This window comes from Eumetopias jubatus, unplaced genomic scaffold (genome assembly GCF_037043125.1).
Source record: "Eumetopias jubatus isolate StellerSeaLion01/CBP00866 unplaced genomic scaffold, mEumJub1_p1.0 scaffold_15, whole genome shotgun sequence".
NCBI classification, from domain to species: Eukaryota; Metazoa; Chordata; class Mammalia; order Carnivora; family Otariidae; genus Eumetopias; species Eumetopias jubatus.
The window spans coordinates 70,888,469-70,906,127 of record NW_028274821.1 but is presented as its reverse complement, the minus strand read 5'-3'; positions in this window follow the sequence as shown (position 1 = coordinate 70,906,127).

Sequence of the window (17,659 nt, the reverse complement as noted above, 5' to 3'; positions counted from 1 at the left end):
AATTACAATACAGTTTTGAGGAAGGGTGGCATTTAGATGAAATTTATATGAAACAGTATTTTGATAAGTTAAAGGAGGGCTGTGTTAAAAGGGGCAATATCAGGTCTGGATGGTGAAATGGACACAAGGTCTCCTTTTCTTCAAAATTACAAATTAAGATAGATGTGGAATATCATACGCCCAAACCCCTACCTTGAATCTCCCTGGGTTGGATATCAAGCAGCTGCTCTGTGTCAAGGTGAATTAGATCCTGTAGGCAAGGGCAGGATATTTTGTTATTACTGAAATTATTTTAAAAGTAATTTTTCTGATAAACTATGACTTTTAGAAAGCAAGATTTCTCACTAACAAAGTAATAGTCATGCTACTGAGTGTCATTAGAACACTTTACAGCGGCAGTGTTTCCTTGGGAGAAATAGAATTTTCTGCTAACTTTGCAGTTGGCTTTATCTGTGTTCTGTGTCTGTTTTCCCAGCTTGATGAATGGCATGGTGGATTTTCAGTTTCTCAGGCCAAACTAATTTTCACTTTCTCAACATGTAACTTGGTCTCTTGTTTTACCAGCCTGTAGAACTTGCCAGAAAGAAGCTGTGGTGGCATGGTACCTTTTCTGAAAGTGATTAATCTCTTCCCTTCTTTTCTGTTTCCCTGCTTCCTAGGATGGGCTGTGTAATTTTGGGGCCCTAGTGCAGCCTGGGGTTCCCGAAGGAGGAACCGATAGGGAACAGAATGAGAAAGCAAGCCTTGGGGTGAGGTATAAAAGGTGTACAGGTTCCCCACTATCCAAAAGTAGTGCGTTCTTATGAAAATTTTCATAAGCCAAAAAACGGCATAAAGCAAAGAGGCATTACCATTAATTTATATGGAAAATTTTTCTAATGTCCCAGAATCCCCCCCACCCCCAAAAAACTTCTTAGGCTTTTCCGATACCTTAAGACACACCTTGCTAAAGGAGGCACAAAATAAATCAAGAGCAAGCACAGATGCTCACAGATACAGCTCAGAGAGTTGGCGGCTTGATGCTGAGATGCTGAGTATAGTTTTGGGGAAGGAGCTTGGGGTGCGTGTTGTCTCTGTAAAGGCTCTCTGCAACACAAACGCTAAAGGCTATTTTCACTGTTCACTTTTTTTGTAAAAGCAAAAATTCTCTTCGGATCTCTTTTGGGTAGTGAAAACAGGTGGTAGCGTAGGTCTTTCCTAAAAGCCAGGCTGCATAATACAAACTTTCAAAAAGCAGGGGAAATCTGGAACTACCTGAGTGGTCTGTGGGAGATGAAATGAAGGAATACACGTGAAATGCTTCCCAGGGTGTTTGCATATAGTAAGGTAGCGATATAGGTTGGTATCCACAAAAGGGCTCACTACAAAATCACTTTTTGCTTTCCATCTTTTGTTATAAAGGTGAAAATCCTCTTCGGATTTCTTTCAGCTAGCAAAAACAGGTGCTAAGGTAAGTCTTTTGGAAAAGCAAAGTGGTGTTATATGAACTTTGGAAAAGTTGGGGGAGGGTACCTGTATGATGAGTCTAGGATGTGGGGGAATGGGCAGGGGGAGCATGCCTTCGGTGCCCTTACTCTCTCTAGACCCTCTCGTTCCTATGCTGTTCCTGGGTTTAGTAACTGTGGGGTCAAGACCTGCGCAGGGAGGCTTGGGAAAGACCTCGCCATGGAGGTTGACCTGTGTCGAGCAGGCCCGTGGGAGATGCTGCTTTGTCAGTGTCCCCTTCGGTTCCTGCAGCTTCTCTGCCTGGGCCCTCCTCAACTCTGACCGCCACTCTCTTAGCAGACCTTCCGGAAAACCCATTACCAGTCCTTCTGGCTGAGCCGATATACTTCTGACCTATTTATCAGCCTCTCTTTCCAGGACCCTGCGGAGTCCCATCAACACTTGCCACTTTCCTAGCTTGTGTTTGACTCTGCTCCCACAGAGCCTGTTTTCTTCTCATTCTGTCCTGCCCTTCCCAGTGGGTCCCACTCCCTCAACCCTCCATTCACCCTATTATTGCTAGCAGAGGCTCTCCCACATTCTCGCTCATCTTTTTCTCTCCTCCCATAATGGCTTTATCTCCTCTGCCTGAGAGTCCTCCTTGCCTTGAGCTTGCCTAATCTTTCACTATTCTTCCTTCACCCCCACTACCAGCTTCCTCATTTTTTCCACAAGATCTCTCTGCCTCTACCCGTCTCCCAGGTCCCCTTATTCAGTCTCATCACGGAGCACTGGATCCCTTTTTGCCTCTGGAGCTACAATCATAACAGACTGTCTTCTACTCCCATCATTTACCCTTTCTCCTCTCCCCTGGAACACACTCAGATACTACACCCTCTTCCCCAACCAGATCCCACCCCTTCACGTGATGCTACCCTCTTTGTAAGGATGTCAGCCTCTTATTTCTCACCAAAACCTCATTCACTCCATGAATCCCTCAGATTCATTTGCCTGTCAACCCCTTCCACCAACTGTCTCTACCCCACCATTGCCAGTCTCTAACAATGACTCAGTTTGGCTCAATTTCAATCTTACTGAACATTGTTCCAGAGAGCTCAGCTTCAGAGCCCTTTTGTCTGGCCTCTTCTGCTACAACCACCTTAGGCACTGACTGCTCAAAACACTTGCCCCTATCAACCTTCTGGTGGCAGGTGTCTGCTGAGGACTTGTTTCTCCCTACCTTCTCATTCTCTAACTTCCAGCGCAGGTTTTTGTTTGTTTGTTTGTTTGTTTGTTTGTTTGTTTCTATCAGGTTCCTTCTCTGGGGAGATCCTATAACCAGATATGTGGATTCAGGTAGACACTCTTTCCTCAGCTCTACTGTCCAGAAGCTCCTGGAGATACAAGTCACAAAGAATGTGGATTTCCAGATTTGGGAGGAGAAAGAAGAAGGGATCATTTCTAAAGCGATAAAGGGCATATTACCAACTCTATTGTTGGTAAGCATCCCTTATCGTTGTGCACTACTCCACAGCCCTCTGACTCTTCTGGAGATATGAAGGCAAACTAGAGAAATCGCATAGTCTGTAGGAGCTTACAAATCCCCAAGCCTTCACAGAATCAGCAGCAGAAATGTAGTTAGCTCTTCTGAAGTCCCTGCTCTGCACAGTGAGTCCCTGCTGGCTGCTCTCCTGTTCTTTGACAGCTGTCCCCCATTAGTTTCCCTTCACTTATTCAATTTTTAATGCCCTCCTCCTGCAATTGTAATGCAGATAACCAATCCCCAGAGAAACCAATTCCCCACCTTAAAGCCTAGCCCTAGCCCTTGGGGAAAAGTTCTAGAGAGAAAGAACTTACCAAAGAAGGATGGTATGTATCTTCTCTAAGTTGAGTTTCCACTTTAGGAGTATGATGATGGAAATGAATTGGAATTCTTTCATGGAGGGAAATAGTTAAGGCCAAAGCATCTCCAGCTCTGGAGTAGCTGGGTCAGCAGAAGCCCTGTGTCCATAAGCTTCAGGCCCCAAGGAAAAGCCAGAAAAATAATGTAACCCCAAAGGATGAGAGGACCTTAGGAGATCCACAGCATAAATGCATCAAAGAAGGGAGGTAGGATTAGGGACATACCAAGCCAAAGAGTTGCCTTCTCAGCCCAGGGACTTAGGTGACACCCTAATGAAAAAATCCCGTAGTTTTTGCCCCAGCTGAAATAGACTTCTACAAAAAGTCACTTAAGGGGCGCCTGGGTGGCTCAGTTGGTTAAGCGACTGCCTTCGGCTCAGGTCATGATCCTGGAGTCCCGGGATCGGGTCCCGCATCGGGCTCCCTGCTCGGCAGGGAGTCTGCTTCTCCCTCTGACCCTCTCCCCTCTCATGCTCTCTCTCTATCTCATTCTCTCTCTCAAATAAATAAATAAAATCTTAAAAAAAAAAAGTCACTTAGGAACAAAGGACGAGATGCTTGGTTCAGTGGCTTTGTCCCAGGACACAGCTAAGGGCAAGAAGGTCGCTTGCAAAAAACCTCCATCCCCTGTGCATCGTCCACATCCAGTTGAAACCAGAGGAGTTTGGGTAAAGTATCACAGTCATCGTTCCAAGCATTTGGGACACGTCAGTGAGAAAAACAAAACTGACTGCCCTTGTGGAGTTTACCTCTTTGGTCCTTGAGTCCGCGGCGGCTTCCTCTCAAACTACACAAAACTATCAAACCTCCTTCATTCTCCTCAAGCTTCTGCCCCGCCCACCTCCTCGAGAGATTTGCTGTGTGGCCCGCAAGCCTTCGGATGGGAACTTTTCATCATCAAATCTTCAAAACCGTTGCATCCCACCTTTCTTTCCTCCTTCCTTACTGCTGTGTGAAGGAGGGGTCCTTTTGGAAGGGCTTTCTTGACCCTCCCGAGGAGGGACCGGTGCTCTCACTTTGACCATCACAACTCTTGTTACACAGTCTTGTAACTTTGGACGACTCTCCAGCTTCTCTGAGCTTCCTTGAGGGGCCCTCTCAATCTCCCTCACAGCTGGCCTGGCGTATCACACCCAGCTAACGGTCAGCAATAACGGTGCAAGAGAATTCACGGGCAAAACTCGAGGGACTCGGGGGGCGGGGGGAGGGAGCAGGGGCGGGGCCATACTGGGCGGGGCTGCGGCCTGGGGGCGGGGTCTGCGCTGGGCTAGCTTTCCGCTTTCTGGTGGTGGTGGGCCCTGCTTCTCAGGCTGTTGAGTCGGGAAGAGCCGTGGCTTCACCCTCAGAGATGAGGTTAGGATGGGACCTTCCCCCATCCCTGCCTGCGGAGCTTCACCAGCTGTCCCTCACCTCAGCACCCCTGGGCCTCACAGTGGGGCCGCACGGGTCAGGGGCGGCCTCCGAAGGCCCGGAGAGACCCCGAGCACCAGCCGCCCTCTCTGCTGGAGCTCGACGCAGGTCACCCTCATCATCGTCACCGTAGCACTGACCGCTGCCTGGTGAGGCCGCACCCCGCCCTAGCTGCCCAGCTCTAGGCAAGTGCCCGGGCCCGGGTCCCAGTGTCATCGTCCCAGGGGCTGGAGCACTACGCACATCTGCTTCGTGAGGCTGCTGCGGGAGTGGAAGGAGAGGTGGAAGGGGGCCTAGAACCTATGTTCAGCGCCGGGTTCGGGGCTGGCCCAGAGGCTCTGCCGCAGCTGCCGCAGGGGCTTGGCGAGGCCAGCATCTCACAGGACCAGTAGCCACACCGCAGAGGGTGCCCAGGCCGCGCTGGGCATTGTTTTCTGGGAAGCTGCCAGGAAGGCCCCGGCGTCTCCAGCGAGGCCAGGGGAATGGTTCCTGAGAGCCCCCAGGTGAAGGCCATCAGCGCAGCGTGAGGGTGGAGACACGAGGTCTCTTCCGAGGGGGCAGAGGCAGAAGCCGGTGCAGGCTCCCGTGGCCTCCAGCACAGCTGGTGGAGGGGCCTTCACGACTCAGGTATGCTTCTATTACAGCCTTGCTTTGGTGGAGGGGGCCCTCAGTGTCAGGCCCTGTGATAGACAGGGCCTCTGGCTGTGACGGTCGTGACCAGGGACGGAAGCAAACGCTACGTTTCTTCTTTTTTTGGACAGGTTCTCTTACATGAGTATTACATGGCAAATTTGCAAGATGTAGATTACCCCATAGTAGTGGTGCTCATAGGCTCCACTCCAAACATTTAATACTAACGCTTTGATGTATTTCTTTCCAGACTTTGCTATGAGGATTTTTGGTATTTAAATAATATATATACATATATATTTTTGAAAGGTCAGAAAACATTTAACATTTTATCATAAGCAATCTCTACATTATTGTATACTCTTCTAAACCTCATTTTTAGTTAATGTTCCATATTAACCATTCTGTTTTTTCTTTGATATTCAGGTTTGTTCTAAGTTTTTGATATAAGATGTTGCTTAACATATTTGTGGGTAATTGTACTTGCTTCTGAACTTATTCCAAAAATCACAACGCTTTTCTCGCACCTCAGATGATTTTCTAATCCAGGGTTCTACTCTTGAGCCATTTCTCTTCTTTTTCTGTAGTCTCCTTAGGTGAGGTTTCTACCTACCGAGTATGTTATTTCAATACTGACTTCTCCCTTTTGCTTCAAATTTATACCTCCAGATGCTTGCTAAACATTCCCAACCTTGATTTCCCACAGGTTCCCCAAACCTAACATCTGTAAATTTAGCTCTGCCAGCCGGGGGCTCTTGTTTTCCTAGTCCCAGTATCAATTGGTGGCACCTGGTCACCAAGCCAGAAACAGGTGAGCCTTTCTCTGCTCCGCCCCCTTCATCTTTCCCATGATTAGTCAGTCACCAATATTTAGCACCTGTCTGCTAAACAGTTCTCAACTTTTAATCTCCTCTCGATTCTTACTCGTACCCTGGTGGTTCAGGACCTCCTCATCTCTCACCAAACTATGCAAGTAGCCTCTTAACTAATCTCTGTTCTTAACTAATCCTCTGTTGCTGATCTCTGTTTTTTTTTTTAGCTGCTTTTGTTAGTCTCTACTCTGCATTTTTTTTTTTTAACTCTAGTAATAAACGCCATTTTGTTCAGTGCTTCCATATCTTTACTGATTACGGTTTTTCTAGTTGGAGTGCCTCAGGCAGGTAAACACTAGAATTTTCACCACCTACTAGAGTAGGTCAGGGGCTTTATTTATTTTATTTTTTTCCAAGGAATTTGTCCATTTCATCCAACTTTTTTACTTTATTGTCATAGTTCATAATAGTTCTTTATTTTTCTTTTAATATTAGTAGATCTGGTACTGTTCCTTCTTTCCTTGATATTGTTAATTTGTGTCTTGTGATCAGTCTGACTAGGAGTTTATCAATTGTCTTTTTTTTTGGCAAAGAAACAGCTTTTGGCTTTATTGATTTTATTATTTTTCTGGCTTTTGATAGATTTCTGCTCATATTTTTATTATGTTCTTTTGTTTGCTTCCTTTGGTTTCCTTTTCCAGTTTCATAAGGTGACTACTTATTAGATCATTAATTTGAGACCATTCTTCTCTTCTTAATATAAGCTTTTTTTTTCAAAGTGAACATAACCTCAAGATGTTATTGCCTTTATAATAACACAAAAGATGAAACTCAAAACTGGATCATTTGGCCTTTTCTCTTGTTATCTCCTCCTAGTTCAAAATGCTTGCATCTCTTAATAGCCGTCATTCTCTTAGATCTATAGTTGGGCCCCACGCATTCTGTGTTCTCGCCTTGGCACAATCTTCTCTGTGGTTTCAGCCTTTTTCTGGAAAATTGGCTTAGTCTGCTTACCATAGTCACTCTGCCTCCTGTCCCAACACTGCTTCCCCTGGACACATGAAAATCCTTACCCTTCTTGTACTGTGTTATTTTGTTGGTATCTGCTGCTTCTTACAGAAGCAGTTGGTATCACACTTCTTAGAGAAAGTCTGCTGGGTTTTAAGAATGTTTACCTTGGTTGTGTGGATACTTTCCCTAAACATGTTTAATGCTATGAATTTTCCTATAAATACTGATTTATCTGTAGTCCATATATTTTGATGCATTGTCTTCATTTTCAATTGAAATTTTTTTAAATTTATTTGACTTTTTGAGTTATTTAGAAGTATGTTTTCAATTTTCAAATATTGGGGAATTCCCCACATATCTTTCTGTGTTGATTTCTAATTTAAGTCCATTAGGGTAAGAGAACATACTTTGTACAATTTCAGTATTTTAAACTTCACTGAAGTCTTGTTTTATGAACAGTGTATCTTGGTGACCGTTTTTTGTATACTTGGAAAGAATATGTATTCTGTTTGTTGGATAGATTCTCTATAAATATTAGGTCGTTAGTTTATAGTGTTTTTCATGTCTTCCATGTCCTTCCTAATTTTCTTTCTGCTGCTTTTATTCCTGAGGGAGGATTGGTGAAGTGTCCAACTCTAGTCCTGGTGTTGTCTGTGTCTCCTGAGCTCCTAAGCTCCGTCAGTTTTTGCTTCATGCATTCTTCAAGCTCCACTGTTAGATGTATATACATTTAGGATTCTTAAGTCTTGTGGGTGAATTGTCTCCTTTATTATTTTCTAATGACTCTCTTTAATCTGTGGTAATACTCCTGTTCTGAAGTCCACTTTGTCTGGTATTCATAAAGGCCCCCCAGCTTTCTTTGGATTAGTGTTTTCATGGTATATCTTTTTACATCTTTTAATCTTTTAATGTAGTTATGTCTTAATCTCGAAGGTGAATTTCTTGTACACAGCATATGGTGGGGTCTTGCTTTTTTATCTGATCTGACAATCTCTGCCTTTTAATTAAGGTGTGTAGACCATTTACATTGCTATTATTGATATGGTTATATTTAAGTCTACTATCTTGCCAACTGCTTATTATTTGTTCCATCTGTTCTTCCTTTTCCTACCTTTGCCAACTTGCTTTTGGATTATTTTTTACGTTTCTATTTTCTCTTCACTCTTATTAAACCTCTTTTAATATTTTTTTTTCTGTGCATGTCACAGGATTTAAAATATTCATCTTCAAAAAAAGTCTTCAAATAATATACCACTTCATGTATAGTGTAAGAACCTTACAACAAGATATTTTTCCTTTTCCCCATCCTTTGTGCTATTATCATATACGTAGGAGCTGTATTATTTCAAATGAGTTTTAAATTTCTTAAGTAATATATGACTTTTTTTGTGTAAAAATATTAAAACATTTCGCATAGCCTAAAGTCCCCTTGACCATCCCTTCCCTGGAGATAAGCAAAGTTATCAGTTTCTTATACATTGTTTTAAACTTTTTCTATGCCTGTACTGTGTGTGTGTGTGTGTGCGTGCATGCAAATACATATACACTTAGAATATGTATAGTTAACTTTTTCACATAAAAGATACCATATTGTGCATACCAGTCTATGGCAGCTTCTTTTATCAACAGTGTATCTTGTCTGTCTACCCATATTAGTACCTCATTCTTTTGCTGTTTGCACCTCTGCTACATAGTACTCTATTAAGTGAGTTGCCCACCATGTTATTTAAGGTGATGGACCTTTGTTTGCTATTATTCATCATGATAAACAAGCTTCCAGTGAACATCCTTCTGTATGCCTTATTGTGGACATATGCAAGTGCTTCCCTAGAGTACTTGTCTAGAAGGGTAATTACATTTTTCATAGAACCCTCTAGCAAGAAATAAAGGGGAGAGGGGAGCAGAAATTAAAACGAGAAGGTTTTAGGGTTGCACTGAGGCTAGTGGGTGTGGTAGTGGGGGTGGTGGGTGTGTTTGGGATATGATAGAGGATTTAAAGCCTTGGAAAGGCTTTGAAAAATCTTATGCAGTAATGGCATAATCTTTGGAACTCAGGGACATATGAGGGAACACGGATTCATTGCTATTTTCATGCCTTGGGTATAAAGAATCCACTTTTTTTCTTCACGGGAAGTAGAAAAGACTGGTGCGACTCATTTTGATGGTCAATCAGAGGGGTTGAATAACTTGCCCAAAGTCATATGGCTAGCAAAGGGCTTATTTTCTGGTTACCTCACAGCAGAATGGGTGACAGCCCAGTGGGCTTGGGAAAGTAATTGAATTTAGAGGTCATCTGGTTAGACACCTTCACTCTTCACATGGGAAGAGAGGCCTTGAGAGGAAAGAGACTTGCTCAAGGTCCCATATCAAGTCAGTGTCAAAGCTGGAGCTCCGGCCCTAAGTGCCAACATATTTCGGCCTGGCTGTAGGTGGCAGAAAAGCAGAAACAGGAAGGAGATAGCTTAGTCCAGCTAGGAAGTGGGGGACCAAGGAGACAGAGAAGCAAACAACATTGCCGCCGCCTCCGCCCCCTGCAGCCCACTCTCTTCCTTTCTCCAGATTCCTGCGGACTTCTTTCTTCAGCAGCATCAAAGAAGTCCAAAAAGGAAAACTAAACAATCCAAATTATAGGGTAGAGAAAAAGACCCATTTCTATATAAATGTTACCATTATGCAGCAAAACAAACATAGTGGAAATAACGAGGTTTTGGTTTGAATCTGCGATGTGGAAGATGGTCATGAATAGTCTCTAAACCAACTGGTGGAGCCACAGTAATTCTCTCCTGGATAGTGGAGGGGTGGGGGCTGGGCACGTACCCAAACACTGCTATTTAAAGAGTGGTCTAGATCCCTTTGCAGTTATTAATTTCAGGCAGCAAAACAAAATAAAATTAAAAAAAAAAACAAAAGGAGGCATGGGGTCCTTAAAACAAAAAAGTTGGGCCCTCAAAAGACTTCTCAAAGCTGGAAAGTTGTGGAAGAAAGGTTTGAAACTGTCACCAGGCTCTTGCCTACTTTACAGCAGAGGTCCTCAAGCTGCCCACAAGCAGATTGAGGATGCCCTTTGAGAAGTACGGCATTTTGGGGTGCTGTCTTCTGAGTAGTTGGAAACAGAATATTCTTCCAGTTCAGAAATTTTCCAGGGGGAGTTTTTTTGTTTGCTTTATTTTGTTTTGTTTTTAGAGCAATCTCTCTGCCTTGGAATATCTGGAATGCCTTTTAAAAAGGCAAGTTCCTGAACTACCCCACCCCAACTCTGGTACTGAATATGGGGGTGGGTCCGGGAATCCTCATATTAAAAAATTGTCCAGGTGGTTCTTGTGCCTGCCTGCTGATGTTTGGCCCAGGATGGGCTTGTTAATCATTTTGCAGTGATAGAGGAACTTTTTGAAAACCTGCATCAATTATGTTGAACCCAATCAATTTACTCTTTTAATTTTTTTTGTAAGTCAAAAAATAGTCAAATATTGGTACCCTATGGTTCAACCTAGTATCTTTGTTTTCTTCAAGTTTTAACTGAGTGCTAGAAAATGAGTTTTCTAGGTTTTTGCTTGGAGACACTCAGGATGAAGAGAATTTTTCAGGGTGTGAACATTAACTGACAGATGACCTAGGGCAGAGGTTTCCATATTTGGTTAAGTTTGGAAACCATTTCATGAGGCACCTTAGAGTTCTCATTTCTATTTGGAGCTATGAAGTTCAAACATACATGTTATGAGGTAGCATGTCCTCAGGTTTTTGTTTTGTTTTGTTTTAAGATTGATTTCTTAGGGAGTGCGTATGATTGGGGAAGGGGCAGACTCTCCACCGAGTGGGGAGCCTGAGGCAGGGCTCAATTCCAGGACCTTGAGATTGTGACTTGAGCCGAAATCAAGAGCAGGAGGCTTAAATGACTGGGCCACCCAGGCGCTCCGGGTCCTCAGGTTTTAAAGGTAGCTCCAATGTTACTTACGTTTCTGACCTAATCCTCTTTCTAGGATCTCTACAAACACAGTGGGAGGACTTTCTCCCCATGTTGCAGGGAAGGATTTAAGATGCTAAACTTCTGGAATAATGCAAGGACATATCCATCAGTCAATCAAAACAAAGCTCCCAGGGGTGAAGTGATAGGGCCAGGACCTCACACATAGCAACGGGGAGAATTAGGCTTTGGACTTAAGTTTTTGGGAAGCAATTCTGGTGCTGTAAAGAGTATGCATTAAAGCAAACTTTGATTCTAAATTAGGACTGTCACTTACTAGTTAGTTATGTGATCCTGGTCAAATCAGGTAACCTCCTGGAGGTTATCCGCATTTCTAAAACAAGGAGAATGACCTCTTGCAGAGCTGGTGGGATTGGCAGTGCTGTGGTTTGGGGAAGTTGCGTGAGATGCTCAGAGCTGTGCATGCCCATAGGAGGTTGTTAGTAGTGGTTATGATTAGTGAATTCCAGGCTGAAGTTCTTTTTTCCACAGATACACAGCAACCTTTCAGGTAAGGAAAAGAAGTCTCCCAGTGCCTTTTAGACTAGCTGCAACTCTTACCCTACTCCCCCTACCACCCTGTTCATACATATAACTGCCCTGGGGCATTTGCCCCCCACAGGATAAACCCTTGTGGAAGCTGGCATACCTACCGTGGGCACCAGCAGGTACCAGCACAGGCTAAGCTTTCAGAAGGGCTGCTTCATTTGATCCTATCATTCTTCCATCCCTCAGTGTGACTCATAAGAGCCCAGACTTCCTTTCCTTTCATCTACGGTGATTTTGGTCTCTCACAGCCTCTCTTGCTTGTTAGGCTGAGCTGGGAGAAAATGCTCAGGGTTGCACTGTCAAATATTAATGAAGAAGAAAGGCCTCCTGTTTGGGGATCCCTGTAACAGCTAATAAACACCAGAGGCTCCGTTTGGGCAGTCCTTTGCAGTTTGCAGAATCCTTTCTTATCTATTAGCTCATTTAATATTTGCAAGGCAGTGTGATGGCTAAGGACGGGGCTCTGGAGTCTTGCACATTGCCTTCAAATTCCCTCCTTCACCTTTTCCCAGCTAAGTTTTCCTGGGCAACTAACTCTCTCTGAACCCCGTAGATTCGAGTGGGAAGTAGTTACTGTATGGTTAAGAAGAGCTCAGTAACGGTTGGCTAGTGTTCCTATCATGCCCATTTTACCGAGTGACTTCAATTTTTTCCATAGCCTAACCACTTGTCCTTAACCTAATAGGTCTAGCCTTACTTTCTTTATTTTTACCCCTGTATCTTGTCTTCCCAGCCCTCTGCCTCCACACCCTCCTCAGCCTCACCACCCCCCTTCACACATAGCCTACCCTGAACTTTTCCCTTTCTGCGCTGTGCAGGCTGTCTCGGGCCTTCGCAGGCGCTATCCTGTCTGTTCTGAGCCTGCTTCCTGGATCCTGGTAAATACCTACCCGTCCTCCAGGCAGGCAGACTCCCTCTTATCGCTAGGCTTCCTGCTTGCTTTCTGCACACCTTGGTTACAATACACCGACACAGTCTCTTTCCCTGTCTGTCCGCTCATCAGACTGAGTGCTCCCCTGATCTTAGATAAGCACTCAAGTCATTGAGTTTGGAGGCCGTGGGGCCGGTCCTGGAACTCAGGCTCCAGATCCCAGTCCCTCATGCTGTCTGGGCACCCCTGAGGCTGCCTCTCCACGTGGCTTCCTCACATTGCTGAGTAAATTTTTTTGGCCTAAGCTGGACACAGACAAAAATGAATGGTACGAAAACACTAGACTCCATGTTTACAGGCTCAGTAGAGATTTCCAAAGGACACCAAGCAGCCAGTGTGCAAAGGCCTGCTTTTAATGTATCAGAAAAGACACAATTACAGAATGCCCGCTTTTGATGTGCCTTCTGTTTCGTCTTTCTGAATAAAAGGGAAACTCTGGCTCCAGGCTGATTTTCGATCGCAAAAATAGACTAAATTCCAACCCTTAAATTATCAAAAGTGCCACATACTTGACAAGCAGCTAAGCAGAGAGCAGAAGCTACCAAGTTAGTAATTAAACAGAGCTTAAGTCAAATTAACAGAGACAGACATTCTTGTCTGGCGGTCAGAACAGAGGCCTGGAGAGTCCTGAATCTGGCCCTGGTGCCCGCATGTGTCAGAGTCAAGTCCTGACGTGCAGCCACAGTTGTCCAGCTGTGAGACCCAGCTCCCTCCACCCCCATCTGTCTTCCTAGAAAGGCTCCCAGGGTGGGAAGGGGTTGTGTTCCTGCTGAGAGATGAGAAGGGGGGCGGGGGAGGTAGGCCTGAAAGGAATCAGGAGGTGACTGCTGGGGGTACCTAGCTAATCCCCATTTCAGAATTTGTTTCCAAATATTACAAGGGGCCATGGTAGATCTTTTTAGAAAATACACAATGATTGTAGATTAGGAGCTCTTATAAGTACCTTAGTGGAAATTATTCATTCACTGAAAAAATACTGGGTGCCTACAGTGGTGGACAAAGCACAGTTCTAGGCGTGGGTTCCTGACATGCTGGAAGGGGAAGGCAGACAATGAACAGGCAGATAAATGTGTGGCATGGATATCACTATAGCGAAGGGAGGAAGAGAGGGAGTTCAGGAGGTAGAAGGGGTGGGCAGTAGGGGAGGATGGAGTTGTTATTATATTAGGCAATTAGGGGAAGCCCTTCTGATAAGGGATATTTGAGTAGAAACCTAAAAGCAGAAGAGAATTCCAGGCAGAAGAAGCAGCAAGTATAAAGTTCTTGAGTTGGAGGAGTGTTTAGGATGCTTGAGGACTGGCAAGGAGCCCAGTGTAGCGCGATTAGGGCAAGCAAGTGTGAGCGGTAGAAAGATGAGGTTTGAAAAGGTTAGGGGCTAGATTACATAGGCGTTCCAAAGACACTGGCTTTTATTCTAAGTCAAAAGTGAAGGCAGGATAGCCCCCTTTCTCATGGCTGAATAACATCCCATTGTGTATGTATACCACATCTTTTATCCAAGAAAAGGAGAAAAAAAGGGAAAAAAAGGCATTGAAGGATCTTGAGCAGGTCTGCGTGACTTAGAAGTAGACTTACAAGTGATTTCCAGTCACTTGGGCTGCTGCATTGGAAATAGGCTGTGGAGCAACAAGAGTAGAAACAGAAAGACCTGCTACGAGGCTATCGCAATAATCCAGTCACACAACTGTGACTCAGATCAGATGATGGTAGAAAGTGGTTAGATTCAGAATAACTTCTGACAGTGAAGCTTGTAGGATTTGCTGATAATTTGGAACCAGGATGAAAAAAGAAGCATTCAGGGATGACTTTAAGGATATGGGCCTGACCAAGTGGAATGATGGGTTCCTATATAATGAGATGGGGAAGAGAAGGTCTGGGGGTTGGAAACTAAGAATTCGTCTTTGGGTGTGATAATCGTGAGATGGCTGTCACACCGCTGTGAACAGCTTTGGGCTACTATAGTGTGTAATAGGTACTGCGAAGAAGCACAGCTCTGGAAATCAATGAGAATTTGGTTTTGTTTTTGTCTCCTGATGTCCCTTTAACATTTATTTGCTGGAGGAATAGTTTTCTCTGGCTTGGGTGAAGACTCTGGTGGGTACCATGATTTTTTGGGTTACTCTTAGGTATCAGTAAGTCTTCTAGTTTTCTTTAGGTAGGAAATCAGGGTCTGGATTCAGAAATAAGTATGTCCAGTTTAGTTTATTGATTAATACTTACATATGCATTAAAAGGTCACATTCCTTCTGCTTCCGATTTTTGCTTTTAAGCCTCTTCCTCTACCTTCAAACCTGTCAAGCTAGGTCCTGTAGCAGATAGGAAAAAATTTTCCCATTGGGGAAGAAATTATGGTTGGCTTTTTTTCTCTTACGTTCTCGGTAGCTGGGCTTTCAACCACTCCAGAGTTGGAGGCTTTGGAAGGTAGAGGGGAAAGAGATTAGAAAGTCCCCACTTGGCTGAGACCATCCTAGCACTTCTAGCCGTGTCCTCCTGGGTTCTTTCGTGGCTTCTGTGGCTGCTCCCCTGCTGTGGCTCCTCTTTCAGCAACACCGTGGGAGTGGGTGATATATCCTGTTCTTCCCGCTGCCACTGGTTTTCCCGCAGCTCCCTCTCCCATTTACAGTCTCATCACCCCACCGAGCGGCTCCTGGCTGACTCTCCTGCATGGCCCACCTCTTGTCCACAGGAAGCACACACCCTGTGCCTCAGCTGATCCCCCAAGGATATCTCTTCTCTGCTGCCACCCACTTCTTTAGCAGCCTCTCACCTTTAGCCCCCCCTCCAACCCCCCCCCCCAGGGGCAGTCAGACTCCACTGAATTAAGCAGCTCCCACCATCCCCCTTTCTCCAAACTGCAAGGAACACAGTTCAGCTCTCCAAGTCATAGTCTATCGCTAGATCTGAGCCGAAGGTAGACTTCCCCACCTTTTTTATTCTCCAGTGAGCAGAGCTATTCATAGCATAGCTGTCTTGAAAGAAATTTCACAAATCCGCTGTCTTCAATTTCTAGGAGCCAGACCATCTTATAACCTTGATTACAGTGAGGGGCTCAAGTTAAACTGTTCTCTGATACTGCTGTGAAAATCTTGATTCTCAGCAGCCCCTTGATTTCTCTGTGTTTATGTCTGTTGTATTAAAGCCTTGTCCCAAATTCCTTTATAACATCTTGTTACGTTTTCAAAGTGTGGGAATCAACAGCATATGAGATGTACTTAATGCCACAAGATTAGGGGGAATTGCCTATGGTATGAACAGCAAAAAGGTCTGAGGACTGAGCCTTGAGACTTTCAGAAATCGGAGAAATGAAGAACCAGCAAAAGGACACTGAGAAGGAGCATTTAGAATTTGCCCTATTTCTGGACCGGCTTTAAAAGAAAAAAAAAAAAAAAAAACCCAAACAACCCTTCAGGCTTGTAGAACTCCTCTTCTATTCTGAATTATAATCAATACTCTAAGAACTGGCTCTCCCAAGAGTGAATTTTCCATTCTTCATGATGTCACTCTCGATGTGTACATGCCTTGGCGTTTACCCAGTGTCTGTCATCTCCTTTTAACCGCTGATAACCCTGTGAGGAAAGTTCATTACAGACAGGAGAACTGAAGGCCAGAGAACTCTCAGAGACTTCCCCAAGGTTCAAGAAGTAAGAGACAATGGGTGGATTGAGATGTTTGGTTTCAATTTTTTCTTTAATAGACTTAATGTAGTTTAAAAAAATGTTTAATTCCAGGTAGTTCACTTTCAGTGTAATACTAGTTTCAGGTGTACAATATAGTGTTTCAATGCTTCCATACATCCCCCAGTGCTCATCACGACAAGTGCCCTCCTTCATCGCCATCACACCTATTTAATTCACCGCCCCCCTCCCCGACCGCCTTTTGGGTTTTGAGCTTTTTTGCGCAGCTGCCTTGGAGACCCTCATGAAAATCATAGTATTTCAAGCTTTTGCTGAAGTCGTCTATTTAATCAATGGATGACAAAGGTTTTATCTCACCAGCAGGACAGAGTACCTTGATTGATTAGTTATGACTGATTGATCAATTATGACTGCCTGATTGATTAGTTATGACTGCCTGATCAGTTATGACTGCCTGATTGATCAGTTATGACTGCGATTGATTAGTTATGACTGCTCTTGGTGTGGTAGGGGTTCTGGTGGCATGTATGCCATGTATTTGGCATCACCGATTTAATTTGTGTGTGTGAGTGTGCGCGCACGCGCGCGTGTGCACACACGTATTGTTTCCTGGAACAGTTTCAGTTTCTCAGAACATATTACAAGAATGGGAACAGGAAGAAAGAGCAGACTAAACCCATCTTGGGTTACTGAAGATGACAACATTGTATACATGCAATCTGAGAGCACACATTTTTTAAGATGTGGCATGAGTAAAGAAAACAGCCTCAAATCAGAGCAGCCTTACAAACCAGCAGTTTTCTCCCTGGATTTTTATTTTGAGAAATTTTGAACCAACAGAAAAGCAAAAGAGTGAGTAGTACAATGAGTACTGTATGTCATTTTCCTAGATTCATCAATTGTTAAAATTCTCCCTCTCTCTGCTTTTATTCTGAATTATTTGAAACTAATTTAGAAGTTCATGACACTTGGGGATTCATCTCTTAAGAACAGGGAATTTTCCTATGTGATCAAAATGCCATTATTATACCATTAAAAATAATATATAGGCCATATTTAAATTTACCCAGTTGTCCCTAAAAGTGAGATCAGATTGTACTACTTTTTGACAAGATTTTATCTCGGTAAATGATATATTGTAAGATTTTTGACTTCATTGATAAAATGTCCATCAAAAATGTGCATGCTGGGGTGCCTGGGTGGCTCAGTCAGGTAAGCGTCTGCCTTCAGCTCAGGTCATGATCCCGGGGTCCTGGACTCGAGCCCCGCATCGGGCTCCCTGTTCACCCTTCTCCCTCTGCCCCTCCCACTGCTCGTGTTCTCTCTCTCTCTCAAACAAAATCTTTAAAAAAAATGAGCATATTATTTTATTAGCTAGATACAGTACACTTTA